At 35.9% G+C, this 14,668-nt stretch overlaps 1 long non-coding RNA gene across 1 annotated transcript in view; it reads left to right on the forward strand.

The window, feature by feature from the left end:
- The window catches only part of LOC119508754, a 154,530-nt gene extending 149,674 nt beyond the window's left edge, over positions 1–4,856 (forward strand). The window contains exons 2-3 of the long non-coding RNA XR_005211580.1: positions 1,238–1,295; positions 4,722–4,856. This is a non-coding gene — a long non-coding RNA (uncharacterized LOC119508754). The remainder of the gene's footprint in view (positions 1–1,237; positions 1,296–4,721) is intronic.
- The last annotated feature ends 9,812 nt before the right edge of the window (positions 4,857–14,668 follow it).

The raw sequence follows: 14,668 nt of genomic DNA on the forward strand, positions 1-14,668 counted from the left end.
AGCTTTTTTCAAAAGGTACAGAGGAAAGTGTGGTCTGATGTACAGAAATCACAAGGCATATTGCAAGATTATTATTACAGAAGGGCTGCTATGACCCCTAGATGTTCTAGGGAAAGAACCAAGGGAATAAATAGCCAGATCTCACTGTCCTTCTCCTTCAAACTACTGCTGGTGCTTCCCAATGGTTGAAGCCAACAGAGCACAGAAGCCAACAGAGAGCAATAGAACCCACTGATAATGGCCCATACAGGTTTCAGCCCTCCCAGAGCAGACAGCATAGTGAAAAGGAGAGAGAGTGGTTCCTTAGGGTTGTAAGACATCCTGTACAACTGTCATCAGCCTCATCATGACTAATTTCTTTGAACACTTACCATCTATATCCCAATGACCAATTATACATTATATAATTTAATCTGTTCAAGAATGATAAGAAATTGTGGGTTTTCCCCTCATTTAATAGGTGAAACTCAGAATTTAAGCAAATCGGTCAGCATCAAAAATCTACTAAGTAGAAGTTTCATGAAACCCAAATCTGTTTTAGTATCTAATCATACTTTTCAACACATTATTCTGCCTCCTTGATATTTGGTCTAGAAATTTCTGTAAAACAATGGAATCAAAGATTACTAATGTATAGGGAACGATGGGAAGTCATATAAGGAAGTATATAATCCAAAGTGTAATAAATTGTGATATACAGAACGTAAGAGCTAGTTTAGCTAATGGAAAATGACATAATGAATTTGTATTGGTCATAAGTCTGTAGTTAGCTCTCCTATTGAAATGGACTTAGACAACGGGAGGCAATACAGCCAGTTTTAAAAAAATCTAGAGAATATCTAGAGTCGGTTACTCCAAAATCACAATTAACTGAATTAGAAGGTAGAAGACAGTAGGGACACTTGCATTACTGGAAGTTGTGAGATAGGGAACAGTAGGAAATGATATAACCGTTTCTTTTTGGTGGAAAAATCAGGGAGAAAGAAGCAATACATACTAAATACTGTTCCTCTAAAGCTCAAATCCTAGGAATTGAATCTGGGGGACTCAAAATCCCTCAAAAATCTTCCTTCTGCTTAAGAATGTCATGGGAAATTTAAACCCTGTCAAAACCCCTCCCTTTGCTTTGGAATGGGGTGTGAAATTGACTTCTCTGAAGCTCCATCACCCCAAATTCCTAACTACTTTTATTATTCATCAGTGTGTTTAAAATGTTTGATTACGCATTTGTTTTCAGGGACAGTCATAACACGTGAGAAGTATACTTACCTTTTGCTGAGCAGTCGTTGATACAGGTAAGGCCCAGATCCCCTTCCTTTAATACCCTTAGTCACATGTGGTCCTTGGATGACTAATGTCCTTTGTTTATCTTTTCATAGAGCCACATCCTCTAATCTGGTAAACAGCAATTTTTAAAATTTTTTTTCCTCATATCTACATTTATTTAGCTCTTACTCTATTATAGGCACTGTTCAAAGGCTTTATGTGAATTAACTTTCTTGTCTTTATAACAATACTGAGTATCCTCAGTTTATAGATAAGAAACAACACAGACATGGATATGGTCAACAAATTGTTGAAAACCACCAAGTCGGTAATTTTAATAAGACATGGAATTAAAACACATTCACTGTTGCTTCAGAAATATTATTTTTAACTTATGTTGCCTTTATTAATTATATTTATGTATTACTGTCCTAATATATGTTACACACATATATATATATATTTAACATATTATAAAATATAGAAATTCCAAAATTTTAAAAGAATAAGAAAAGTAAATATATTTCTTCTCCACTTCCATGTTCTTCCCCCCTTTTACAATTCCTTTCTTTGAAGAGAGCAAAATTGGTGCATTGCTCCTTCCTCAATATATGAGCAGGGCAAATTTAACGTGGTGGATGTATTTTAGGTCAGGCAGGAGTTTGCTTTGGTGTATGGAAAGAGCTTTTAATCCTCAGAAAACATGCCACTTTGTCATTCCTGGTTGGCTGTAGCTTTAGGGCCTTTGTCTATAGAATGGTTTCTCTCATATGGCACTACTGAATTTGGGGGCTGGATAATTCTTTGTTGATGGGATGTGGAAGAGGGTTGCCCTGTGCATTTTAAGATGTTTGATAGCATCCCTGGTCTCTACCCACTAGATGCCAGTAATACCTTCCTTTAGTTGTGACAACCAAAAATGTCTCCAGATATTGACAAATTTCTCCTGGACACTAAACTCCCCCCAAATTGACGTAAGGGCCATTTATATAAACTCTGAGGTGTACGTGCTTGGAGGCCTTGGTGAAAAATCAGTGTAGAGTTTGTGATCTGAGCTTAGGTGAGCCTGGGCTTTGAAATGGGCCTGGACTAAATGACAAACACACTCAAAGAGCCTTTAGCAAGGGTGAGGGCCTTACAGTGCAGCCTGCTACATCTTGAAATTGAACTACAGTTAGGGAGTGTGTGTGTGTGTGTGTGTGTGTGTGTGTGTGTGTGTGTGTGCCATTCTGCAGCCTTAGCTGATATAGAGCTGGCAAAGAGGCCCTAGCAGATAAAACTAATGCAAGGGTTGAAGCAGAGTATCACATTACTGCATGGTATTACTGATGCACCAACTTTTAATTCTTAGTGCCAAGCATATTTTGGCAGTTTCAGATAGGGTGGCTCAAATTCAATTCTACATTCAGGCTCAAGGAAAGAACTAGAGGGACTAACTTTAGATTCATGTGGCTTATTCACAGTTCTTAAGCATCACTCCTCATCCTTTGAGCCCAAATTGACTCTGGATTTTTAAAATACATAAGCTCTGATCAGAGCTTTAATTTTCTGTAACTTATGGTTTCACCCATAAAACTGAGAAAATTTGAAATAAATATTAGTGATAGCCTGAATATTAAAATAACATGCCATTTTTGTGACTTAAAGTAGAGAAACAACTTACAGAATTTGTTGCAAACTAAGAAAGCAGTATTAATATTCTGTGTACTTTGAATCTTAGAGTCAGATTTCCTTAGAAATTGAAAAGAAACTGGATTGATTTGAGAAGAGTGCTTCAGTCTGATTATCAGAATAGAAGCAATACAGGAATAAAAACAAAATAAACCAAGGCAGGTTGATTGAATTGGAAGAAGAGAGATATGCTTAAGGAAAAAAGTTGAGATCTTAAGGACAGATCTAAGTAGAAAATGAGATCTTGAAGGTCAAGCTAAACTGATAAAGTGCTGGCATCTAATGGCTCTTAAAAAGTCCATTTTAAAAAGTAGTATTTTGAATGTAATTGAGATACAGTGACTGAGGCCAAAAGAAATTTGACAGAAAAAAAATATCCCAGGTAGACTCCCCCAAAAGGAAATATTTGAGAGGCAACTCTGAGAACTATGTTAGGGGGTTCATAGTAAAAACTGGAGAACTGTCCATTAAAGATTACTATAATCATACCAAGAGGTTAAAACCTGTAGACACATTTGGGAGAAAAAGACTTGGAATATCAGAATATATTCCTGAAGGTGGAGATGCCAATATTATCTATACCCTGGGGAAATGAGTGCAAGCTAAGAGAAGGTACAGAGAAGATATCAATGACAGAAAAATCCCAAGTCTTGGTTAGATATTGGGCTAATGCAAAAAATATCTTCTGGCTAAAATATACAACTCAGGACAGTGAAGTTAAACTTCATTTATTGGATGTGTTTGACATTGAATGATTATTCCTTCTGTGGCTCTTTACATATCATACCCCCCAGGGGACAGCTACTCAAACAACCCTAGCTCCACCCAGTGGCTTAGATTCCTTGTAAGACACGTAAGTTAAGAAGATTTAGAGCCTTTGCTCTATCGTCTACTTTGGAGGCTTTTCTGTCACCAACCTGAATTAATGCTTAAATGGCATTTCTCAGTGAGGCATGTCTTTACTACTCTATTTAAAACTGTCATCTCAGCCCCTACCCCCAAACTACCTATCCCCTTTACCATATATATTTTTTTCCAATAACACTTTATAAAATTTTATATCATTTAATTATTTATCATAGTATTTGTTCATTTTATGTCATCTCTAGAATACAAAATCTATTAGAGAATGGATTTTTGGTGTGTTTATTCATTAATGTATCCTAATAATTTATAAAAGTGCCTTCCACACAGGTGGTCCTTAATTAAGATTTATTTATTTAGTGAATGTGTACCTATGAAAGTAGAAAATAAACTAATACAACTTCTAGGACTGCAGGAACCACACAGTTCCAGAGAGAGGAACTTCTAGCTCCTACCAGGCATCAGGAACCCATTTGACAAAGAGTTAAAAAAGAAACAGAATTGGGAAATAGTTTTTAGGATTTAAATGAGCACTTCAGAAATTTAATCATTAATTTGCAAGGGCAAGAGGAACTGGTTTTGTACTTTAAATCCTTTGAATTTTTAACATTATTGCAAGGAGGTTTAATGTTTGAAGTTGAATTTCTTCCTAAAAATAAAAAGAGAGGATTTGTATTAAATTTGAATCATTTCTATGTTTTTGGCATAGTTTTTGTTATTGAAGTGTATGTATACATCTTATTAATGAAAAATCTTGATGTTATTTGAGCTCATTGCAAAAATTCTGATTGATGCATTATATAGAAAAATATTTCTGGACTTAAACTGTTATGAGAAATAGAACAAAAAGTGAATTTTCAACTGACAATAGAGTGATCTTCGGGTAAGTGTAATGAATATATTATTTCAATTCATTGCAGAAACTTCAGGGGGTGACATCTAAACCGAGCCCTGGTAGTCTCAAGAAGAACCCAAAAGATCATTTTCAGGTGTTTGGAGAGTGGATCCGTGAAAGACAGATGTAGTACTACTTGGATAACCTGCCAATCACATGGGACAGGAGAAAGCACAGAGCTCTTGGACCATGGACTTCTTTGGTAAGCCCAATGTGTCAAAAAAATAATAAAACTGGGAAAGGTTAGGGGGAACCCGTCCTTCCCATTCCTGATATTTGCTTCCTTAAAAGGGAGGTCCAGGCTTCTTTCTACCCTTACTCACTCTTCCGTACAAATGTGTAGTAAATTACATTATTGATAAATTGGATACTAACTGAATATGCTTAGCTCAGCTCCTCCTTTCTCTCTTGGAAGGTAGCCTGCTCACAGAGAACATAGTCCTTCTCTGCATCCCCTAATGGGGGTAGTGTCTGGATCCAGCATGACTCTGACTGGTTGGGCAATTTTACCTTATTTGAGGATTCAGTAATGCAGTCCATTCTGTACTAACGTAATCTATACTCTCCAGGTTAGTTTTTATGAATAACAATGATATTGTACCCTCTACTTGCAGTCTTTCTTGTTCAGACCTAGGTGGAAAAAAGGCTTGCTATTTATTGCTTTCCCCCTTAAAGAACCCAACAAACTTTTTTTTCCCCTTCTCTTTTCTTTTTTCTCTTTTCTTTTCTTTTCTCCTCTCCTCTCCTCTCCTCTCCTCTCCCCTCCTCTCCCCTCCTCTCCCCTCCTCTCCCCTCCTCTCCCCTCCTCTCCTCTCCTCTCCTCTCCTCTTTTTTCCTCATTATCTTCTTGCTTAGGAAGTCCTAACTTTGAAACTTATGGTGATGAGGAGGTGATTTTTGCCTCTTGGTCTGTCCTATACCGTGCTCTCCTATACCATCTTGGATCTTATTTCTTTGGCCCTCTGGTACAGCTATTTAATTACAGCCATGAAACCCTTCACAATTCCTTAAAGAATAGCTCCAGTTTTCCTCCATATCAAATGGAATCTCAATCCCTGAATCTACATTCTTGCCCTCGTGCAATTCTCTATACCTGGGTCTACCATCTGCAGTGTTATACATCACTTGGCCTTCAGTTAATGCAGCTCATGAGGGGATTACTTTGCTCTACAAGGGATCCATTGAAAATATGTTGGAACACTTTGATTATCAGAATGACTAGGAAACACTACTTGCAGGTTTGGTGGGCTGGGGGAGGTTAATTACCCTGCAATGAGAAGGATAATCCCATCCAAATGCCAAAAGCAACCCCTTGTATAAAAGGTTGATTCAAGTTTTGGGCTGTCATGAACAATCCTTAGATGATCATTGCTGTAACATCGTTTGCTGCCCATGTGTATAGTAGTGAAATAAGTAGGTTATAGGATATACCTTTATGAAGTGTTAGTATATACTGTCAATCAATTATCCAAAGTGGTTGTATAAAATTTATTCACCCATGAGCAGCATATGAGTGTTTTAGTAGCTCTGGATTTTTGCTTCCACTTGGTATTTTATTCTTTTCTAGGTTTAGCTCTTGTGGTAATTGTGTAGTGTCATAACAGTTGGGGTTTAACCTGATTCCTCATAGGACTAATGTGGTTGAGCAAATTTTCACATGTTTTAGGGGATTTGGATAAAGAATTTTCTGAATTTCCTGTTCAAAATGTTGTGGTCATTACTTTCTTGGGTTCTTGTCATTTTCTTATTGATTTTGTAGAAGGCCATTGAATGTACTAGATAAAAGTCTTTCTTCAGTTCTATGTATTGATAACATCTCCCACTTTATAGCTTGCCTTTTTACTCTTCAAATGCTATCATGTTATGGCCAATGTTCAACAACTTACTGATATATAGGTATTATACTATGTTTTATGGCTAGCATTTTCTGTATTCTGCTTAAGAAATGTATGCCAAACATAAGGTCATTAGGTTCTTTTCCTATATTATCTTCTGAAAAAACTAGATTGAAATACATCAAGAGATAAATACACATGTAGTTATAAATGCATCTGGAATTTTTTATGCATAATATGAGGAAGAGATCAAGTTTTTTTTTTACCTGTGAGAATACCCAGTTTGCAAAGAACCATTTACATAGCACCATAGCACAGTTCTTTCTTCAGTTTTGTGCAGTATCGGCTTGGTAATAAATCAAATACCCATATGTGTGGGGGCGAGTTTCTGGAACCTCAAATCTATTTTGTTCAAATAATGTATTTGTCTGTATTTGCAGTACGAACACACTGTCTGAATTATGATAAACTTCATAACAAGTTTTGATATCAGACAAGGTGCTACAAAATTTTAAAGAAACTTTACAATTATCTTAAGTTATACTTTGTCTTTTGAATTTCCATATAAATTTTAGAGTTGACATATCCAGTTAGTAAGTAAAAGAACTGCTGAAATTTTGAGATTTGGGAGAAATTGACATCTTTACAATATTTATACTCCCAATCTATGAACATTTATGACTTCATTAACTGTTTCCCATAATTTTTAGTGTAAAGATCTTCATTCATTTCTTTTTAATTGCTTGCCATTATGGTGGGAAGTATGATAATTCTCCAAGGATATCCACATCCCAAATCCCTGAATCTTTAATTATGTTACTTTATATGACAACAAGGGACTTTGCAGGTGTGATTTAGTTAAAGATTTTGAAATAGGGAGATTATCCTGGATTATCCAGGTGGAGCCAATGTAATCACAAAGGTACTGAAAAGAGGGAGGCAGAAGGGTTGAAGTTAGAGAAGGAGATGTGACAAAGGATGCTGATACAGAGACAAGAACTTAGTAATGGAGGCAGCCTCTTGAAGCTGGAACAGGCAAGGAAACACATTCTGCTTAAGCCTCCATAAGGAACATAGCTCTTCAACCCAGTTTAGACTTCTGACCTCCAGAATTCTAAGATTATTAATTTGGGTTGATTAAAGCAATTAAGTTTATGGTAATTTGATATAGCAGCAATAGGAAATAAATTTGTACACAGTGTTTAATTAAAGCTCTTGAACATTCTTCATTAATTTATTTTTAAGTATTGGTATTTTTGATGCAATAGTAAGTGGCATTGTTAAGTTTCATTTTCTAAGTACATGTTGCTATAAAATAGAAATTCAGTTGTTTTGTTTTGGTATATTTATTGTGTTTCTAGTGACCTTTTAAAATTCATCTATACTTCTTAACATATTATTTTCAGATTCTTTTGGATTTTCTGCTTGCACAATTATGTTATTTATAAATAATGGCATTTTATTATTTCCTTTTTCTATCCTTACTAAATTTTTTGACATACAGCATAATCTGGGATCTAAACTGGAATGGGATACTATAGAAGAGGCTACATTAACAAGTACAAATATTAGACAGTTGAGAGTTATGGGAGACATAATTATTATAGGCATTCTGGAACTGGAGCCTTCTATTGGGTCAAAGTGTTGCAATAGGGAAGTACAGTGAAAGCTTATGGTGATTAACCACCAATTAATGGCTGTGTAAAAGCCAGTGGGTCTCTTTGAAACATTATAAAGAGAATCAAATCTCCTGCAGTTAGAGGAAAGAAAAAACTGAAGGAAAGACCTAGTACATAATTAGAAGAGTAGCACATTTTTCAACAAAATATTTGGAAAGATTGTTTATCTGGAAGCAAAATATGAACTTGAGTTAGGCAAAAATTTCTTAATAGGATACAAAAAGCATAAATCAAAAAGAAAACATGATAATTTTTTTTAACCAAAAGTAAAGACCTCTGCTTTTCAAAAGACACTGTTAAGAAAAGGACAGGCACAGACTGCAAGAAAATCTTTTAAAACATATGTTTGATGTAAGATGGATGTCAAGGCTATATGAAGAACTCTTACAACTCGTTAATAAGTCAACAAATTACCCAATAATAATCAGTGTACCAAATTATTAACATAGGTCATCAAATTACATATACAAATGGTGAATTCATACATGAAAATGTGTTCAACATTATTATTCATTAGATAAAGGCAAATTAAATCCAAATATGTTACCAAACAAATTTGAGTAGCTAAAAAACAAAACAAAACAAGTCTGACAATATATACTGCTAACAAGGAAACAGAACAACTAGGTCTATCATATTTTGCTGGTAGGTATGCAAAACAGTTTGACAGTTTCTTTTAAGTTAGATATATACTTGTCATAACCCATAAATCTTTCTCTAGGTGTATACCTCTACTGGTTTGAAACTGCTCTGGACCCCAGAAGAGCCATGGTCTTTTAATCCCCTCTTGTTGGGGGAGGGGGAGACTTTTGATTGAGTGTTTCCATGGAGATGTGACCCACCCAACTGTGGGTGAGACCTTTGATTAAATTATTTCCATGGAGGTGTGATCTCGCCCATTCAGGGTGGGTCTTGATTAGTTTGCTGGAGTCTTTATTTGAAATTTCTAAAACTGAAAACAACTCAAATGTCCATTGACTGGTAAATAAACAAAGTGTTGTATGTCCACTCAATGGAATACTACTCAGTAGTTAAAAGGCTTAAACTACCAAAGCATACAATGACATGGGGAAATCTCAAATAAATTATTCTAAGTGAAATAATTCAGACTTAAATGTCTAAACACTATATGATTCCATTTGTACATTATTCTGGAAATGATAAAGTTACAGGAACAGATCTTATCAGTGGATGCTAGGGGCTACAGTGGCAGGTAAGAGAAGGAATTGATGCAAAGAGGCAAAGGGAAATATTTTTCTAAGATAATGGGAATGATCTGTCATGATTTCGGTGGTGGTGACCCTAAAAGGGGTTAATTTTTAGTATGCAAATTTTATCTCCAAATTCTTAATTTAAAAAAATTTGGAGACTCCTAAAAATCATATGGAAATGCAAGGGATATGGATAGACAAAGCAATCTTGGAAAAGAAAAACGAAGTTGGAAGATTCACATCCTAATTTCAAAACTTAATACAAATATGTAGTAATCAAAATGGTATGGTACTGACATAAGGATAGACATACTGATGAATGGAAAAGAATTGATAATACAGAAATAAATCATTTATGATCAATTGATTTTCAACAGGGTACCAATGCAATTTAAAGGGAAAAACAGCATTGTCAAAAAATGGTGCTGGGAAAACTGGATATCCTTATACAAAAGAGTGAATATGGACTCCTACCTCATACCATATACAAGAATTAACTCAAAACATATCAAATATCCAAATGTAAGAGCTAAAACTATAAAACTCTCAAGTGTAAACTTTCATGACCTTGGATCTGTCAATGGTTTCTTAGATATGGCATCAAAAGCACAAGTAATAAAAGAAAAAATAGATAAATGGAACTTCATTGGAATTAAAAACTTTTGTGCTTCAAAGGACATTATCAAGAAAGTGAAAAGACAACCTACAGCCTGGAAGAAAATTTTGTAAATCATATATCTAATAAGGCACTTATATCTAGAATATAAAGAGCTATTATAACTCACTACTGAAAAGACAACCCAATTTAAAAATGGACAAATGATCCAAAGATATTCAAATGAAAATGAAATAATTACATGAAAAGATTTGCATTATGGAAATGAAAATCAAAACCACAATAAGATACCACTTCTCACCCTTGGATGGCCATAATTATGATAATGATAATAAGAACAGTAAATAAAATAATAACCAAAAAATAATGAAGATTAGCAAGGATATGAAGAAATTGGAATCATTATTTTACTAGTGGAAATGTAAAAAGGTGTAGCTGCTTTGGATAACAGTCTGGCAGTTCCTCAATCAGTTAAACAGTTGTCATATTGTTCAGCACTTCACTTGCAGGTATATATCCAGGGAAAATGAAAACCTGCATCCACACAAAACATGAAAGTTATAGAGGCATTACTTATAAGAGTCAAAAGGTAGAAACAACCCAATTTTCCATCAACTAATGAATGGATAACCAAAATGTGGAGTATCCAGAAAATAGAATGTTATTTGGCAATGAAATAGATGAGTACTGATACACAATACAACTTTGATTAACCTTGAAAACATTATGTAAGTGAAAGAAGCCAGTCACAAAGACCACACATTATGTGATTCCATTAATGTGACATATCCAGAATAGACAATTTATTGAGACAGAAAGTTTCTTAATGTTTACCTAGGGCTGAAGGGTGGGGATGGGAGGTTTAGGGGTGATGGCTAAGAGTTGCAGGGTTTCTTTTTGTAATAGTGAAAATATTCTAAAATTGATTGTAGTGATGGTTGTGTAACTGTGATTATACTGACAGCCACTGAATTGTAAATTTTACATGATGAATTATATGGTATGTGAATTATATCTCAATAATGCTGTTAAAAACTTAGTAGGCAAGGTCAGAATGGCAGCCAGAGGGGCGTTATCCATAGTGAGCTATGAAGATGGTAAAGAGCAAATGGAGTCCCTGCAGGCAAGACACTTGGGAGCCACTGATGGAGTTGCTCAATCTGTACAAACAAAAGAAGTGAAGACAAGACCGGAGGCTGTAGGAAACTGTCCCGATAAAGACACAGCATCTTGCCCATTTTCCAGACCTGAGTCAGTATTTAGATCCTGTTCATTGAATGAATGAGTGGTGCCTTAGATCCTCTGTGATGGTTAATTAAACTCCTCCCAGGCCTCCCCTAAAGACTTGGAATAAGGACTTCGACATCACTGATCCCAGAATTTCCAATCTCCACCTATCCTGCCCCATGAAATTCAGAAATGCCAGCCCCCACAGTCATGTGAACCAATTTGTTATAATCAATCTCTTAATATATATACACATACATATATACTGTTGGTTCTGTTTCTCTAGAGAACCCTGACTTAGTACACCTTGTAACAATGGATAAATGTTTATGAGAATGGTTCCCCAGTTTTTCCTGAAGGGACTCTTTGGCCTTTATTTTGCTAACCATACGCTAGGGAAAACAGAACATCAAAACACTGTAAAGACTGTTAGACACATTGTCTGAGTGAACACTGATGCCCAGAGTCTTGAAGTGAGAATCTAGATTCCCTACTAGAGTGGAAAAATATAAAGACAAAATAAGAAAAGGAGACCTACCTAAGCCTTATTTAGAGTGCGTCCAGTGGGTCCAAAGATACAATTTAAATGGAATGGTCATAATTGGTTGTCGGAAAAACTTCCTCATTGGTGTGAACTGTAAGAGCTATCATAGTGGGGAAGGCTAAGTGGAAGCCTCTAAAATTGCAGATCTGCCACATTTGGATACAATAGTATGAAGAAGTAGAAATACAACGTGCTCACACACACACACACACACACACACACACACACACACACACACACACACACATTGCTTCCAGGGATGGTGGCAGGGATTAATATCACTCTTACAGACATATAAAATATAGAGGTGAAGGTTGGTCCCTGTATGTCTTCATTTAATTTACTGATCTGGCCCCTACAGAACCAAATGGATTTTCTTGGATAACAGGGGAGAAGTACCAGTGGCAATTGGTTTCAAGTAAATGGAGGGTGACCTGACCCCTGAATCGATGTATGTGTTCTTTTCTATCCTCATCAATGAAAAAGGATCAGAAAGTATCACACTCAGTAAGGTTAAACAATTACATATATTCACAGTCTTCCCCCCTGGCTATGCTAACTCGCCTGTTCTCTGTCATAATAGAGTCACAAGGCCTAGACTGGATGGATATTCCACAGCCCCACGATGTCAATGATATTATGCTAATTTGACTCAAGGAGCAAGAAGTAGCAAGTGTGTTGGAGGCTTTGGTAACACACATGCATCCAGAGGGTGAGAGAGAAACTCTGAAGATTTAACCCCTTCTCTCTCCCCACCCTAATAGTCAAAATTTAGAGGTTCAGGGATCTGGAGGATGCCAGGTCATCCCCTCCAGAGAAAAAGACAGGTTATGTCAACTTGCCCTCCTGTTTCAAAGAAGTAAGTACAACACGTGGTAGACTTTTCTGGGTTAGAAAATCATTTTCCACACTTGGGAATGCTGCTCTGAAACCACACACTGGATGATCAAAGATATGGCCAGCTTTGAGTAGTGCCCAGATCAGCAAAGACATCTGAAGCATGTCTAGGCAGTACCCCAAGCTTTCCTGCTTCTTGGCCCATGTGGCGTGACAAGCCCCATGATATTAGTGGTATGTGTGATAGGAAAAGACACAGAGTAAAGTTTATGGTGAGTCCCAAGTTGACCCATCACTTAACAAATCTTGGCCTTTTTCCTCCTGTGAAAGCTGTCACAAAAGATACTCCATGTGGCCATAGGAGAGGTGCCAATGCAACACTGCTGAATGACAAATGGTAGTGGTCCCTGCTCATCAATCCTATTGTGCCCTTCAGCCCTGTCTGTATCTAATCTTGGATATAGAACTTCCATCTTTCAAAAGACTGCTGCTGGGCCTGCCTCATGTTATGACTTGGTGAGTTATACAGAATCCGGCTCATTGCTGGCAATTCCAGCCCTTGGTCATTTGGTATCTCATGGTGGGTGTTCCAATTCTACTAGGGCTCAGTGGTAGGGAAGGCCAATTGGAAGCCTCTAAAATTGCAGATCTGCCACATCGGGATACAATAGTAGATATTTTAAAATATACTTATATTTTTCAATATTTCTTTTCTGCAGATGACACAATATGACTCCAGAATCCTGGGTTCTGCATTATGATTCTCATATTGGGATCTGATGTGTGTCATCTGATAGTGGGATGACTACATCTAAACAACAGAGGGCAGGTCTTGTTGACGGCAGCCTCCAGTCTCTCCATTTTTAACAATGCAAATATCTTCAGAAATGAGAAATAGAATCCTTTTTCTCTTCTTTACCTCATGAAACTACATGCTTCTGAAAAATAATATTTTCTTCCTAATGTGTGTTGGTTTACTCAGCTTGGCTTGGGCCACAACTACTACCTAAAGAAAATTTCATGTGGTCTGCTCCTTCTAGCTTGGATCAATGTCTTGAATTAAGGTTTAATTCTATTAAGGATCATTGCTTTGCTACACTAACCATATTTAAAACTTTTAGTGACTTCTTAGAATCGATCAGAAAATAAACAAAAACAAATAATCACTTAGCTTTTAGGTAGGTCCTACTAATAATGTTGGTAATACGAAAAACTTACCTTAATACCTAGTGTGTCTTTTACTGGAATAATAACATTATTTTTCTCAGTATTTTTTATATCACTCAATCATTATATTACAAATAAGAAAGCCAGGATCAATCAGTACATTTTAATTGATAAAAACACAGAAAGGAAACAAAAACACATTACCCAATGGTCTATGTTATGAAATGTATTCACATAAACATCAGGAAAGAAATCTAACTTCTTTATTCCTTTTTTTAATTTTTTTTATTGATATTGTTCACATACCATACAATTATCCAGAGATCCAAAGTGTACAATCAGTTGTCCATGGTACAATCATACATTGTGTATCCATCACCACAATTTTTTAATTCAATTTTTAGAACATTTTCATTACTCCAGAAAAGAAATAGAGACAAAAGAAGGAAACTCAAATCTTCCCATATCCCTAACCACCCCACCTCCATTATTGATTCATAGTATTGGTACAGTACATTTGTTTATGTTGATGAAAGAATGTTAAAATATTACTAACTGTAGTATATAGTTTGCAATAGGTATATGTTTTTCCTATATGCCTCTCTCTTATAAACTTCCAGTTATAGTGTCATGCATTTGTTCTAGTTCATGAGAGAGATTTATAATATTTGTACAGTTAATCACGGACATTTTCCACCACAAGATTCACTGTTTTATACATTCTCATCTTTTAATCTCCAACTTTCCTTCTGGTGACATATCCGACTCTGAGCTTCCCCTTTCCACCACATTCACACACCATTTGGCACTGTTAGTTATTCTCACAATGTGCTACCATCACCTCTGTCCATTTCTA

Source organism: Choloepus didactylus, chromosome 14 (genome assembly GCF_015220235.1).
Source record: "Choloepus didactylus isolate mChoDid1 chromosome 14, mChoDid1.pri, whole genome shotgun sequence".
Classification (NCBI taxonomy): domain Eukaryota; kingdom Metazoa; phylum Chordata; class Mammalia; order Pilosa; family Megalonychidae; genus Choloepus; species Choloepus didactylus.